The sequence below is a fragment of the Raphanus sativus genome, chromosome 7, assembly GCF_000801105.2.
Source record: "Raphanus sativus cultivar WK10039 chromosome 7, ASM80110v3, whole genome shotgun sequence".
In the NCBI taxonomy this organism is placed as follows: Eukaryota; Viridiplantae; Streptophyta; class Magnoliopsida; order Brassicales; family Brassicaceae; genus Raphanus; species Raphanus sativus.
The window spans coordinates 24,256,419-24,270,547 of record NC_079517.1 but is presented as its reverse complement, the minus strand read 5'-3'; positions in this window follow the sequence as shown (position 1 = coordinate 24,270,547).

Genomic DNA, 14,129 nt, shown 5'->3' with positions numbered 1-14,129 from the left:
TATATTTTAGATTTATAACTAGTAAAAACAAAAAAAAATATTAATTTCCAGTCTATAAAGATTCACCGATCTCCACATCCGAGCCTCCTTCTAAAATCAGAATCATGCGATTAAGACTGTTAAGATACTGGTCAACAAGATAATCACCTGCCAATAAAGATATGATTAATATTTTTGTGGACTATTGAGTTAAATTATCTATATATGACTGAACAGTTGACAAATATATTAATCACATTTTTATCGGCCGGTAATATTATTGCATGTTTCAATAATTATAATTCAGTCCTCATTATATTTGTCGATTAAAATATTATTGAAAACCAAATCTTAGAAGTTGTCCCAAATATTTGCAATGATTTGTTTTAAAGTAACCATATCATTTTTGCAAATACAGTTTATATGACCCTAAAAATAAAAAATAATATATTAAATAAAAATAAAAGTAAAAATAAAATTAAACAAAAAAAAATACAAATAAAATAAAAAATAATATAAAATAAAAAAATAATATAATATAAATATAAAATAAAATAAAATAAAATAAAAAAATAAGATAAAAGAAATTATAGAGAAAAAAATAAAAAGGTTTATATGAACTTATTCCATAAGGTATATTACAATAAAACAAATAAATCAGATTTTTATTATAAATAATGAAACAAAAGAAAATATATCTTTTTAAGTTGAGAATATATTTTAAATTTATGACTAGTAAAAAAAAAAAAAATTAATTTCCAGTCTATAAAGATTCACCCATCTCCACATCCGAGCCTCCTTCTAAATCTGAATCCTGCGATTAAGATTCTTAAGATACTAGTCAACAAGATAACCTAGATCATTGAGATCCCTGGCTAGAGCAGGATTATTATGACCCCCCGCTAAAATAGTTAACTTTCCAATCTGAAGAAATCGATACATATCTTCCGTGAGGTTAACCTCCCTGTTGTCCTTCTTCTTCTTAAGCAGAAGTTTATCGGCTTTGGTTATCCTCTGTTGGACAAACTCCTATTGATTGACCATATAATTGTGCAGGTCAATTTCTGGCATGTTCCGAAAAGTAGTAATCACTTGGTTCATACCCTCAACGGAGGGCCACACCTCAGGGGTAGGATCGTTGGGACTGTAAATGATAGCCCCGACATTACTCCCACATAAAGTGAATATCTCATGCGCTTTTTTGAGCAAGCCCTCTTCCTTTTTTTGTAGGTTTTTTTTCTCGAGGAGTTATTGACGTTGAAAGGAAGTTTCACCTTCCTTCTCGTCATGGTGTTTGTTGTGTTTATTACTTTGTGTAGTGTGTGTTGTGTTTTGAGTTCAGGGATGTGTGTCTTATATAGTGATGGAGGGCTATGAAAAAATTATATTTTTAAGTAGGGAATATATATATATATATATATATATATTTATGAAGTAAAAAACAGAAAGAATAATCACCTGCCAATAAAGATGTGATTAATATTTTTGTGGACTATCGAGTTAAATTATATATATATGACTGAATAGTCGACAAATATATTAATCACATTTTTACCGGCCGGTAATATTATTGAATGTTTCAATAAGTATAATTCAGTCCTCATTATATTTGTCGATAAAAATATTATTGAAAACCAAATCTTAGAAGTTGTCCCAAATATTTGCAATGATTTGTTTTAAAGTAACCATATAATTTTTGCAAATACAGTTAATATGACCCTAAAAATAAAAAATAATAAAATAAAATAAAAATAAAAGTAGAAATAAAATAAAACAAAACGAAACAAAAAAATAAAAAATAAAAACAAAATAAAAATAAAAATAAATAAAAAATAAAATAAAATAATATAATATAATAAAAATAAAATAAATAATATAAACTAAAATAAAATAAAAATAAAATAAAATAAAAGAAAAAAGAGAGAAAAAAAATAAAAATGTTAATATGAACTTAGTATATAAGGTATATTACAATAAAGCAAATAAATCATATTTTTATTATAAATAATGAAACAAAAGCAAATATATCTTTTTAAGTTGAGAATATATTTTAGATTTATGACTAGTAAAAACGAAAAAAAATATTAATTTCAATCTATAAATCCACATCCGAGCCTCCTTCTAAAATCTGAATCCTGCGATTAAGACTGTTAAGATACTGGTCAACAAGATAACCTAGATCGTTAAGATCCCTGGCTAGAGCAGGTTTATTATGACCCCCGTCTGGAATAGTTAACTGTCCAATATGAAGAAATCGATAAATATCTTCCTTGAGGTTAACCTCCCTGTTGTCCTTCTTCTTCTTAAGCAGAAGTTTATCGGCTTTGGTTATCCTCTGTTGGACAAACTCCTGTTGATTGAACCTATTATTGTGCCGGTCAATTTCCGGCAGGTTCCGAAATGTAGTAATCACTTGGTTCATACCATCAATGGAGGGCCACACCTTAGGGCTAGGATCGTAGGGACTGTAAATGATAGCTTCGGCATTAATCCCACATAAATTGAATATCTCATGCGCTTTTTTGAGCAAGCCCCTCCTTCTTTTTTTGTAGGTTGTTTTTCTCGAGGAGTTATTGACGATGAAAGCAAGTTTTACCTTCCTTCTCGTCATGGTGTTTGTTGTGCTTATTACTTTGTGTAGTGTGTGCTGTGTTTTGAGTTCAGGGATGTGTGTGTCTTATATATTGATGGAGGGCTATGAAAAATTTATCTTTTTAAGTAGGGAATATTGATATCACTCAAATTACCCTAAGGAGTGAATTACTCTCATCAAAAGAGGTCAAGTTGTAATACTTAGGGATCGAATCCACAAGGAGCTAAGGCACACACTAGATCTAATAGTTATGATTAAGTTAGGCTAACAGTAAATAGATTATAAAGCAGTAAATAAAATAGAAAATATATTAAATTGCAAGGGCGAACAAGGTAGTTGTTTTTATGTAACCAAGGTAGTTGATGGAAGGATGGTTGCTAGATCTAGGGCTTCTATTCAGGTATTGGGGACTATAATTTCTATAAATGCTTTAACAAGTTGCTTGCATGATACTATAGATCTCAGCCGCTTAACATATGTGATGAATCACTGGTTAAAATATCTAGATCTCTGGCCACACCTTTCGCATGATGACACAGAAAAAGAGTCGGTCGATATCCTTTTGAGATATCGAGCGATACACCTTTCGCGGCGCCGATCGATTCACCTGTCGGGATATCGATCGACGGCTTCTAGATCTGCCTAGGCGCGAGCCGAATATGACCACAAGGTCTCAAGGAGGAACTGTCGTTCTTCTCAACGGGAGACATGCATCACTCAAATGGATAATTCAAGATAATCTAAGATCCTAGTGATCTATGTTCTAGTTAGCTAATCTAAAACAAGCATAGGGTACAATCCATTTGATGAGTATCACAACTTAGCAATTATAGTTTGGGGCTAATCCCTCAAACCTATCTGAACCATAGATCTAACAGGTGGATCTATTCAGACATGAAGTTTGTCACATAAATCATAGATGAATAGATAGAAATACAATAGATAAATAAACCAAAACCAAAGGAGTTCCAGGAGGACTCTGATAAGAGTTCCTCCCTTCTCTCCTAAGAGAAACAATGAAAGCGTAAAGAGCGTCTAAAGCGTAGCCGTCAACAATGGCTTAGAAATAACATAAATAGGGTTTCTGGTCGTCAAGGGTATTTTGGTAACTTTGTGGTGACTCCTGGGCTTCAGTTGGTCATGAAATATACTCAGCCCACATTCTGATGTCCCTGTAGATCGACATGGAGTGTGCTGTGTCGATCGACATACAATCCTCTTCTCGACAGCCTTCTCTCGCGAGACAGACTGACCACTCTTCAGTAAAATGGGCATAACTTCCGATCTAACCGTTGGATTGACCTCAAACTGGTGGCATTGGAAATTTCTATATCTTGTGTCCAAATATGGGCTAAATCCAATGGTGGGAAGGTTTCCATCGAGAGTTAAACATCTGAAGCGTCTGTGGAGTTCTTGTAATAACCCTCCCGAAGGGATAAAATGGTCAAGAGAGTAAAAGTCAAGATCTGGAGCCAAGCTTTTGGGAATCAAAGAGTCATGAAGAATGTTGAGTTTTGATCATTTAAAACTTAACATGGATCGGAGAAAGTAGAAGATTGGTCGAGCATCAACCTTGTGGTCGAATCGCGGACAATACGGATCGATCAAGAAATTTCGAAGTACGAGAAGGTCAAGAATGGATCGTAATTGAAGCATGAGTCGAAGTAAGCTGCTCTACTCTTTACAGAAGAATCTTATATTGATCAGACGGACGTTTTGGAAGCATAACCTTTTTGGAAGCACGACGGGATAGAAGCACGACGTTTTCGAAGCATGACGTGACTTAGCCACTAAGTTTTCCCCGAAACTTTGTATGAGCGGAATATTATTTCAGAGACATTATAAGTCGGAAGCAGGACAGGAATTAAGCAGGACGGGAAGCAAGCACGACGGGAAAACCCGAAATCGACCGAAAACCCTGATTTCGGTATTGTCTATTTTTCGAGGAAGCCGGAGACTCGGGAAATATTTTTCTCCAAGTTCAGAATCTTTATGGAGTCTATTAGTAATATTCAGAGCATCAGAACGGGAGCGGAAAAATATTCGGGATTGATCACGGGTCGAAAATAAGCCGGGAAGGCCGAAATCGCACAAATCGACCGGGAAGCTCGAGGTGGCTTGATCTGAGGGATCAGAACGTTGTGTCAACCATCCAAGAAGCTGAGTGTCATCACCAGGAGGAGGTGTAGGCGTGCATGAGTCAGTTGCATGCAGCCTGACACCCGAAGCACGACATGGCGCGATATCTGCAGTCTGCGCATGCGAACCGACACCCAGGGGACTCGTGTGTCGCGATGCAAGCACTCCAGCCAGTCTGAGAGACATGTGGACGTGATGCTGTCATCTGGCATGTGAGGGAGTCATGCTGAGTGACATTTGGACGCCCGTGTGTCGCAACGCATGCAACCAGAAGCATGCGCGACGACACACAGGCGATAGGGTGGCACCATTTCAATGGTTTTGCCATTCCTATATAAACCCAACCCCCCCTGCTCGTTTTATTCATCAGTCAGACCCAAAATCACTTCAAAATAAAGCTAGAGAGAGAGAGAGAGAGAAAGTAGAAAAAAGAATCAAGAGGTTTGGAGCTATTTCGAAGAAGTTAGAGCATTTTCGAAGTCCGAAACTCTGCCGAGAAGTTCTGCAGTCTTATCCAGCAGCTAGAGGAGGTTCTGTCTGAGTGCTTATCTGTCCATACCAGTCCATTCCAGATATTGAAGATGGGTTTTGGCTAGGCTCTCTCCGATCGGCATGCTGCAAGAACACTGTGAGTTGGTTTGTTTGAGTTCCACTTGGAACTTAGGATAGTTGTTGCATATAGAGTAGAATGCTCACGCTGTTGAATGATAGAGTCCTTATGGTTATTTGCTTTATAAACCGGACTCAGTTTAGCACGGGCTAAGCTGAGATATATATAAGGAATTAAGACTGAGATAAATAACCTGACTAGGACTAGGATGATTGATACAATTATGCATGAACCGATATAGTATGATAAATTATGGCTTAGCCAAATTGGCATAGGATTGATAGGCATGTCTTGCTTTATTTATTTATGGGTTGTGTAGTCTTGGATTAGACTTGCCTTAGAGATATTAGGTTGTTTGCTTGGTAGTTGGCAGGTTTGTTTTGTGCAGGGTTTGTGTTGTTCCGGAGATCTTGGCCATATAGGCCGATTTCTTAGTTAGTGTTGTGTTGGTACAAGGGTCTTAAGCCATATAGGCTGGACTTCTAGTACTGGTAGTTAGTGTTGTAGACTCCTTAGTATTGTTGAGTATTGTGTAGGAGTCTTGCCCTTAGGTCTTTCCTAGGGATTATTGTGTAGTGTTGGTTTTGCCGACAGTATGTGCGTAACCCGCCCATACTAGGCTTGTGTAGGGTTGATTTGTGTTTCCTCGCTGCCTCGTATTTAGCGGGTTTAAGGAAACCCCTTATTCGCTGGATCGAGATGACTCAGAGAGACGGGATCATGGCCTATGGCTGAGTGATTACACGACGGTGTAATGTGACAGTGACCCGAAGGACTGTGGGCTGTCGAGCGGTGACCCGAAGGACTGTGGGCCGCGGTCGGTTGAAAGTTCCTCTCTTCTGGCCTTTGTGGTAGGGAGTTAGGATGTTGCCGATTTTGGGATGAACACAAAATCACCATTTCCCGGGTTAGAGTATTTTATTTTGTTAAGTGGTGTCTAGTTAGAGAGCTGTGTCGAGTTAGTTTTATTTATTGTTGTGTTAAGGGTTGCGGTACCCTTGAGTTAGTGTTAGCACCGAGATACGGTGTTAACTTAGATCGAGTCTTGATTGTTAGAACTAATAGGGATCCGTTCGAGTAGTTGGCCGTTTGGCCAAGCTGTTAGTTTTAGATTAAGGTCGAGCATACCTTAGTCGGTGTGGTTTAGGATTAGCCTTAGGCTTTATTATTGCGCTTAGGCTAGATTGCTTGTTGTTTTTTGGGTTGTCTGGGCTAGCTACATTAGGATTTGGGTTAGAGGTAGCCAGCTCACTGGGTAACCTTAGGTTGCTCACCCATCTCTCGTTGTCCTTTTTGCAGGAGTTCAGGTTGTAGAAGATTGGATACGTAGGCCGCCGGAGTATATTTGCAGTGCATTGTGCTACGGTTTGATTCTTAAACATTACTTTTCCGTTGCGTTTTATTCGGGTTTGGGATCCCTAAAATATTGCAAATGATCTTAAAAGACTTAGAATTTATTTAAAATTGAACGGGTCCAATATGATATTGGTTTAGTCCGAACCGACGCAACATTAGCTCTTGGTACGGGTTGAAAAGCCTTAGGCCTCGATCTAACGGAAAACGTTAACTTCGGGTATGGGTTGCAAAGCCTTATGCCTTGAGTTAGCGGGATGTGTTAGTGGATGAACTGGTCTAAGTTGTGGAGTAAATTCTGTGGCACTGACTGGATCGTCCCTACCTCGTCATGTAGCGCTTCCGGACCATGGTGTTGGGTTGGACGGTCAGTCATGTTCTTGTTTGATTGTTGGCTGGTCGGTTGACCTTTCATCTCCAATCCTTAGTGTTGGTCGCTCTGTCGGTCATGTTCTTGTTTGATTGTTGGCCGGTGGTTTGACCGATGCCTAGGACGGTTCGGGGGTGTTACAGAGGTGGTATCAGAGTACTCTAACTAGACACGACACAACAAAATAAAATACTCTAGCCCGGGAAATGGTGATTTTGTGTTCATCCCCAAAATCGGCAACATCCTAACTTCCTACCACAAAGGCCAGAAGAGAGGAACTTTCAACCGACCGCGGCCCACAGTCCTTCGGGTCACCGCTTGACAGCCCACAGTCCTTCGGGTCACTGTCATATTACACCGTCGTGTAATCACTCAGCCATAGGCCATGATCCCGTCTCTCTGAGTCATCCCGATCCAGCGAATAAGGGGTTTCCTTAAACCCGCTAAATACGAGGCAGCGAGGAAACACAAATCAACCCTAAACAAGCCTAGTATGGGCGGGTTACGCACATACTGACGGCAAAACAAACACTACACAATAATCCCTAGGAAAGACCTAAGGACAAGACTCCTGCACAACTCAACAACACTAAGGAGTCTACGACATTAACTACTAGTACTAGAAGTCCAGCCTATATGGCTTAAGACCCTTGTACCAACACAACACTAACTAGGAAATCGGCCTATATGGCCAAGATCTCCGGAACAACACAAACCCTGCAAAACAAACCTGCCAACTGCCAAGCAAACAACCTAATATCTCTAAGGCAAGTCTAATCCAAGACTACACAACCCAGAAATAAATAAAGCAAGACATGCCTATCAATCCTATGCCAATTCTGCTAAGCCATTATTTATCATACTATACCGGTTCATGCATAATTGTATCAATCATCCTAGTCCTAGTCAGGTTATTTATCTCAGTCTTAATTCCTTATATATATCTCAGCTTAGCATGTAACAGCGTGAGCATTCTACTCTATATGCTACTCGCTCTATCCTAAGTTCCAAGTGGAACTCAAACAAACCAACTCACAGTGTTCTTGCAGCGTGCCGATCGGAGAGAGCCTAGCCAAAACCCATCTTCAATATCTGGAATGGACTGGTATGGACAGATAAGCACTCAGACAGAACCTCCTCTAGCTGCTGGATAAGACTGCAGAATTTCTCGGCAGAGTTTCGGACCTCGAAAATGCTCTAACTTCTTCGAAATAGCTCCCAACCTCTTGATTCTTTTTTCTACTTTCTCTCTCTCTCTCTAGCTTGATGTATTCCGGAACAATCCCCCTTTGTCTTGAATTTTTCTTGACTCCCCATGGTTTACTCACTCTCAACTCATCTTCCTATCGGTTTACGTTCTTCATAGATGTTGCAAGGTCTCCATAACCGTCTTCATATCTCTCCACTTGAATGATCACTGAATTGTCTGCTCGCTCTTATTCTGCCATAACTCGTATTTTCCATGAAACTATCTTGTCCTTTCGATAGATATCATCCTTGCTTCTGATTACTCAAACCCATTTTCTGAAACTCTCCTTTTTCCCAAATACTGATGAAGCCTTTTCTCAACGAAGTCTTGTTCTTGTCCAGTCCATACCACTGTCTTGTCCATCTGAACTCTTTCTCTTTGGGTTTTTGGCTTTAACTCTTCTCACTTTAAGGTTTCCATCCTTAAAGTTCCGATCAACAAACACACAAGCTGCAATCTCAAAAGAACACTTCACACGCAAGTTAGTTAACAACTAACCTAACAATCTAATCGCAACACTAACCAGCAACCTAGCGATTCTATCCACACAACCTAGAAATTCTATCTAGGCAATCTAACAAATCTAACCAATCTATCCAAGCAACCTAGCAAATCTAGGTTCCACTATCTACTCCAAAAAGGGCGGTCTAAATCCTAAGGTTCTAATGATACTAACGATTTGTGTGATATTTCAACCAATGTAAATGTTTTGTTAGGCCATATGTCCAAGCGCTCACTATTTTTCATCTTGTAAACCACACGATTCAAATATGCAACAATCAAACAAGAACATGCATACTTGAATAATATGGTCACGTAATTACTCAATAGATAACGCAAAATGATAACCATTTTCACTATAAAACATATCATCCCATCAAATACATACATACTTGACAGAAAAACATCTTTTATCGCTACCGATGGTATATCATACAACAAAAGGGACATCGGCTGTCACAACACACTACAAAAGTCTGTACACCGCTATATCACAACAAAAAGTCAGTACCCTACTTACCAGGCCCTAGGCGTCTAAGAACGCCATATATAGAGTAACATATCGCAGTTGGGACAGTAAGTCCACTCCGACGATTCCCCGGCTGGTTGTGCACTCGGTAGGTAGGGTGTCCCGGATAGCTCGTAGTACCTCCGGGAATCAGCAGTCAAGTGTCCGGCAACTCCGCAAGCAAGGCAGGTCGGGTACAGATCCGATCCACTAAGATAGGTAGTAGTATGATATGGGTATCCGTGAGGATCCACATATCTATCTCCGGCACCAAGAAGAACGTCGCTACCTTGTCCATGATGATAGGACTGAGGAGCGTAAGGATCTCCAAGAGAAGAAGATCCTCCAAAAACATAGGATGTGTCGATAGCTGGAAGGCGAGATGGCCCTCCGGTCTCATAGATAGTCTGATAAGGTGGTAACTCAGTCGCGGCTGTCTCCATAGGTACACAGGTGGACGGTCCTCCAGTCTCATACGTAGTGTGAAAATGTGGTGGCTGAACCGTGGCTGTCTCCATAGGTGGAATGCTGGGCGCCCCTCCGGTCTCAGATGTGATAGGAAAAGAAGTCATCACAATATCCATCATGTCGAGGTAAGTCCGCACTAACTCGTTGTTTCTATCGTCATCTCTACCCTCAATAGCCAATGTGGGCAGACAGAAGTACCTCCATAATGCGTTCTCTAGCTAAAGAAAAGCAGAGTAGTCGGGAAATCCCAGTAATGCAGGTGGGATGGGCAGCTCGAACGCCTCCAAAGGTGGGGACCCAGATGGCATCCCTACTGGCGTCGATGGTGAAGGACCATGATCCTCAGCTGGATCATAGCTAGGTGTCTCTCCGGTAGTGCCGGTAGACGAAATGGTGATAGGACTCGGTGGCCCTACTCCAGAAACCTCTGTGACAACATCCTCAGTCTCGGTGTCATCATCAGAAAGAACAATAACAGGTGTCGGATCCACCATAGCATCAGGATCAGTATCATCATCGGATGTTGGGGTCAAAATCGGTCAAGACGAAATCGATGTCCGAAAGTCTCGGAAAAACTTAAAAGATATTAGAGCAACCTCGAAAGACTAATTGTTAATCGAGAAACCTTGGAAAAATATTAAGTTCGAGATTAATCATCTCGAAATCAACGGCTAGAAACGTTTTCTACACAAGGAAAACCTACGGAAAACTAAAAAGAACGCAAAAACATGCATAAGCCGAAGGAACCGAGCAGCCAACTCTGGTCGCGGCCGTGGCCGCCGGGCGGCTAGCCCCCGTGCTGGCCGTGGCCGCCGGCGCCTAGCGCCCGTGCTGGCCGCGGTCGCCGGGCGGCTAGCGCCCGTGCTGGCCGTGGCCGCCGGGCGGCTAGCCCCGTGCTGGCCATGGCCGCCGGGCGGCTAGCCCCCGTGCTGGCCGTGGCCGCCGGCGGCTAGCGCCCGTACTGGCCGTGGCCGCCGGGCGGCTAGCCCCCGTGCTGGCCGTGGCCGCCGGCGGCTAGCGCCCGTGCTGGCCGTGGCCGCCGGGCGGCTAGCCCCCGTGCTGGCCGTGGCCGCCCGCGGCTAGCCCCCGTGCTGGCCGTGGCCGCCGGGCGGCTAGCCCCCGTGCTGGCCGTGGCCGGCGGCGGCTAGCGCCCGTGCCGGCCGTGGTCGCCGGGCGGCTAGCCCCGTGATGGCTCGGGTCGTCGGGTGGCTAGTTTTCGTGCGTAAGTTCTAGGCCCCGGGCCGCCAGAAATCCGTGTTTTGCGACTTTCCGAATCCCCGCAAACAAAACTCCTTTTCCTGCTCCAAGATTTCGGAGAACCCATAAGACGTCAACGGACAGAAAGACTTCGTATAAAATGGTGATGGTTATCTTAAAACACCATTCGCCTCAGCAATGGATCGAAATCTTCCGAAAGAGTCGACATCCAAGTAGGAGCATTCTTTCAAAGAAATCGTAGAAAACAACGGAAGTCCGGAAGACGGCCCGAAAGGGACCAAACCCGACCGGACGACCCATTTACGATTTTCTAAAAGATAGATACGACGGTTTACAATTATCTTCACATAACAAGATAAATGTTAAACTTCCGAAAAGATAAATGTCAAATTTCCGAAAGTATAAATGTCAACTTTCCCGATAAACACGAAGGGCCGACGAAAATGGAAAAAGCCCAGCTCGCGGCAGACTCAGCCCGTCAAGAATAGACCGTCATATGGGAGTATATAAGCAAGGCTAGGAGCAGAGGAAGGGGGATCCGAAATCAGAAGAAAGAAACCACTCTAGAGCAACTTAGAACTTAGGCGTTTTATTTCCTTTTTAGCGAGCTGCGACTCAACTAGGTTAGATCTAGGTTTTGAGACTAGCGACGATCGACATCTCTTACGGCCGAGATCTCGACCTGTTGTTCAAACGCTCTCCGCGAATTCGGAAATAAGATTCTTTTTTTTGCTCTCTTTGTTTTACGCATTTATTCTCAAACTAAACTCGTATTAACTTCGTCGTGCGTGGCCCAGCAGATAGCCGGGATCCTCGGGGAAAACTAGGTCAACTTAGTTTTCCTACGTTTAAACTTAACTAAAATCGACAGTGCGAATTTCGGTTCCCACAGTTTGGCGCTAGAAGGAGGGGATACACGGATTTATCTTTCTCGCAACTACGCACGCCAAGTTAAGCATGATTGCTAACGCGGAAAAAGACAAGCAAACGCACGACGGACCAGCCGCCGATGCCAACGCTGAGAAGACTCCTGCCGGAAACGTATTGACGGTCACTGCCGAGGCAAACACCGCAATGCTGGACCAGGTGAAGGAATTGTTCGCCACCGCCCGGAAACGGTCGGAAGAACAAGAGAAAGTAATGGCTTCACTCGCTAAACAGGTCAATACCTTAACAGCGAAAAGCAAACTCCCGCGCGGATCCACCAAGGTGAGGCGTGTCAGGAGGCTCGACTTCGGAACTGCCGGAGACCAGGAAAAGGATGCCCCGAGAAAATCCCCGGAACTCATCCCTGACGATACCACTCCGACGGGGTAGAAGAAAACGACGGATAACCTCCCACCTCCCGCAGGGGACAACGAAGGAGACGACGTCGAAAGAATCAATCTGGATATCAGCGATCAATCGGATCCGTCCGAAGAAGACGCCGACATCCACCACAGAAGGACCCGAAGTCAGTCAGCTCGACTGGCGGCAGCCTTCGAAAAACCCATGACAGAAGAGGAAGAAGACCTCTACTGGTCAGAGCAAGAAAGGCTGGCTGAAGACCAGACTCGGGCCTATCGCAGCCAACATAGAGAAAGGAGCGCGAACGGCGCCAACGAGATCCATGATTTGCGCGAGTACATCGCAAAAACTGCAGCCGAGGTGAAAGCGGTAAAATCGCAGATTCACCACGCAACCAGCACTGCCCCCGAGATCGACCTGCTCCTCGAAGAATCCAGAAAGACTCCATTCACCTCTCGAATCACGGACGCACGAGTCTCAGATCCCGGGAAAATAAAGCTTCCCACCTACGACGGAACCACAGATCCAAAGGAACATCTGCAGTCCTTCCAGATTGCGATGGCGAGGTCTAAACTTCCGGAGCGGGAAAAGGACGTCGGCTGCTGTCTCCTATTCGTCGAAACCTCAGAGGTGCTGCGCTCGACTGGTTCTCACACTTGAAGAGAAACTCCATCGGAAGTTTCCGCCAGCTTGCTTCAGCTTTTCTGAAGCAATTCTCCATGTTCATGGACAGGGAAACTTCCGACGTAGACCTTTGGAGTCTAATTCAAAAGGAAGATGAACCGCTCCGCGACTACATAAGGAGGTTCAAACTCGTGATGTCCAGGGTAACAGGCCTCAGCGACAGAGTCGCCATCGACGCCCTGAGAAAAAACCTCTGGTACAAATCGAAATTCCGAAAGTGGATTTCTTTGGAGAGGCCACGCACCATCCAGGACACTCTCCACAAGGCGACGGATTTCATCATCATGGAAGAAGAGATGAAAGTCCTAGCGCAAAAGCATGGACCGCAGAAAGCGTCCGGCAAGAAGAAAACCTCTCGTAACGACAAGTACGTCCATCACGAAGGGGAAGACGTCCAAGGCGAACATAACTACGCCGTCAATTCCGAACAAGGAAGGACCGCGGGAAACACTTGGACGCGGAACTCGTACAAGGACAATTCTAGCTGCGAGTTCCATCAGACGAGAGGTCACTCCACCGCCAACTGCAAAGTCCTCGGCGCTAGACTCATTACGAAGCTGCTTGCCGGCGAACTAGCAACGATCAGGAGCGTGAAAGACTTGCTCCTAGATTCTGACCGTCCGCCGAAGACCGACGGAGCCAACCCCGAGAATAACGCTCCTGGAACTCAACTGGGCGAAAAATGCGGACGGAGACAAGACGGCGAAGGAAACAAGAACAACCGCCAAAGGGTCAACATGATCATCGGAGGATCGCATTTTTACCAGGACTCCGTTTCGTCGATCAAAGCCTACGGACGGAGGGCCGAAACATAGGATGTGTCGATAGCTGGAAGGCGAGATGGCCCTCCGGTCTCATAGATAGTCTGATAAGGTGGTAACTCAGTCGCGGCTGTCTCCATAGGTACACAGGTGGACGGTCCTCCAGTCTCATACGTAGTGTGAAAATGTGGTGGCTGAACCGTGGCTGTCTCCATAGGTGGAATGCTGGGCGCCCCTCCGGTCTCAGATGTGATAGGAAAAGAAGTCATCACAATATCCATCATGTCGAGGTAAGTCCGCACTAACTCGTTGTTTCTATCGTCATCTCTACCCTCAATAGCCAATGTGGGCAGACAGAAGTACCTCCATAATGCGTTCTCTAGCTAAAGAAAGCAGAGTAGTCGGGAAA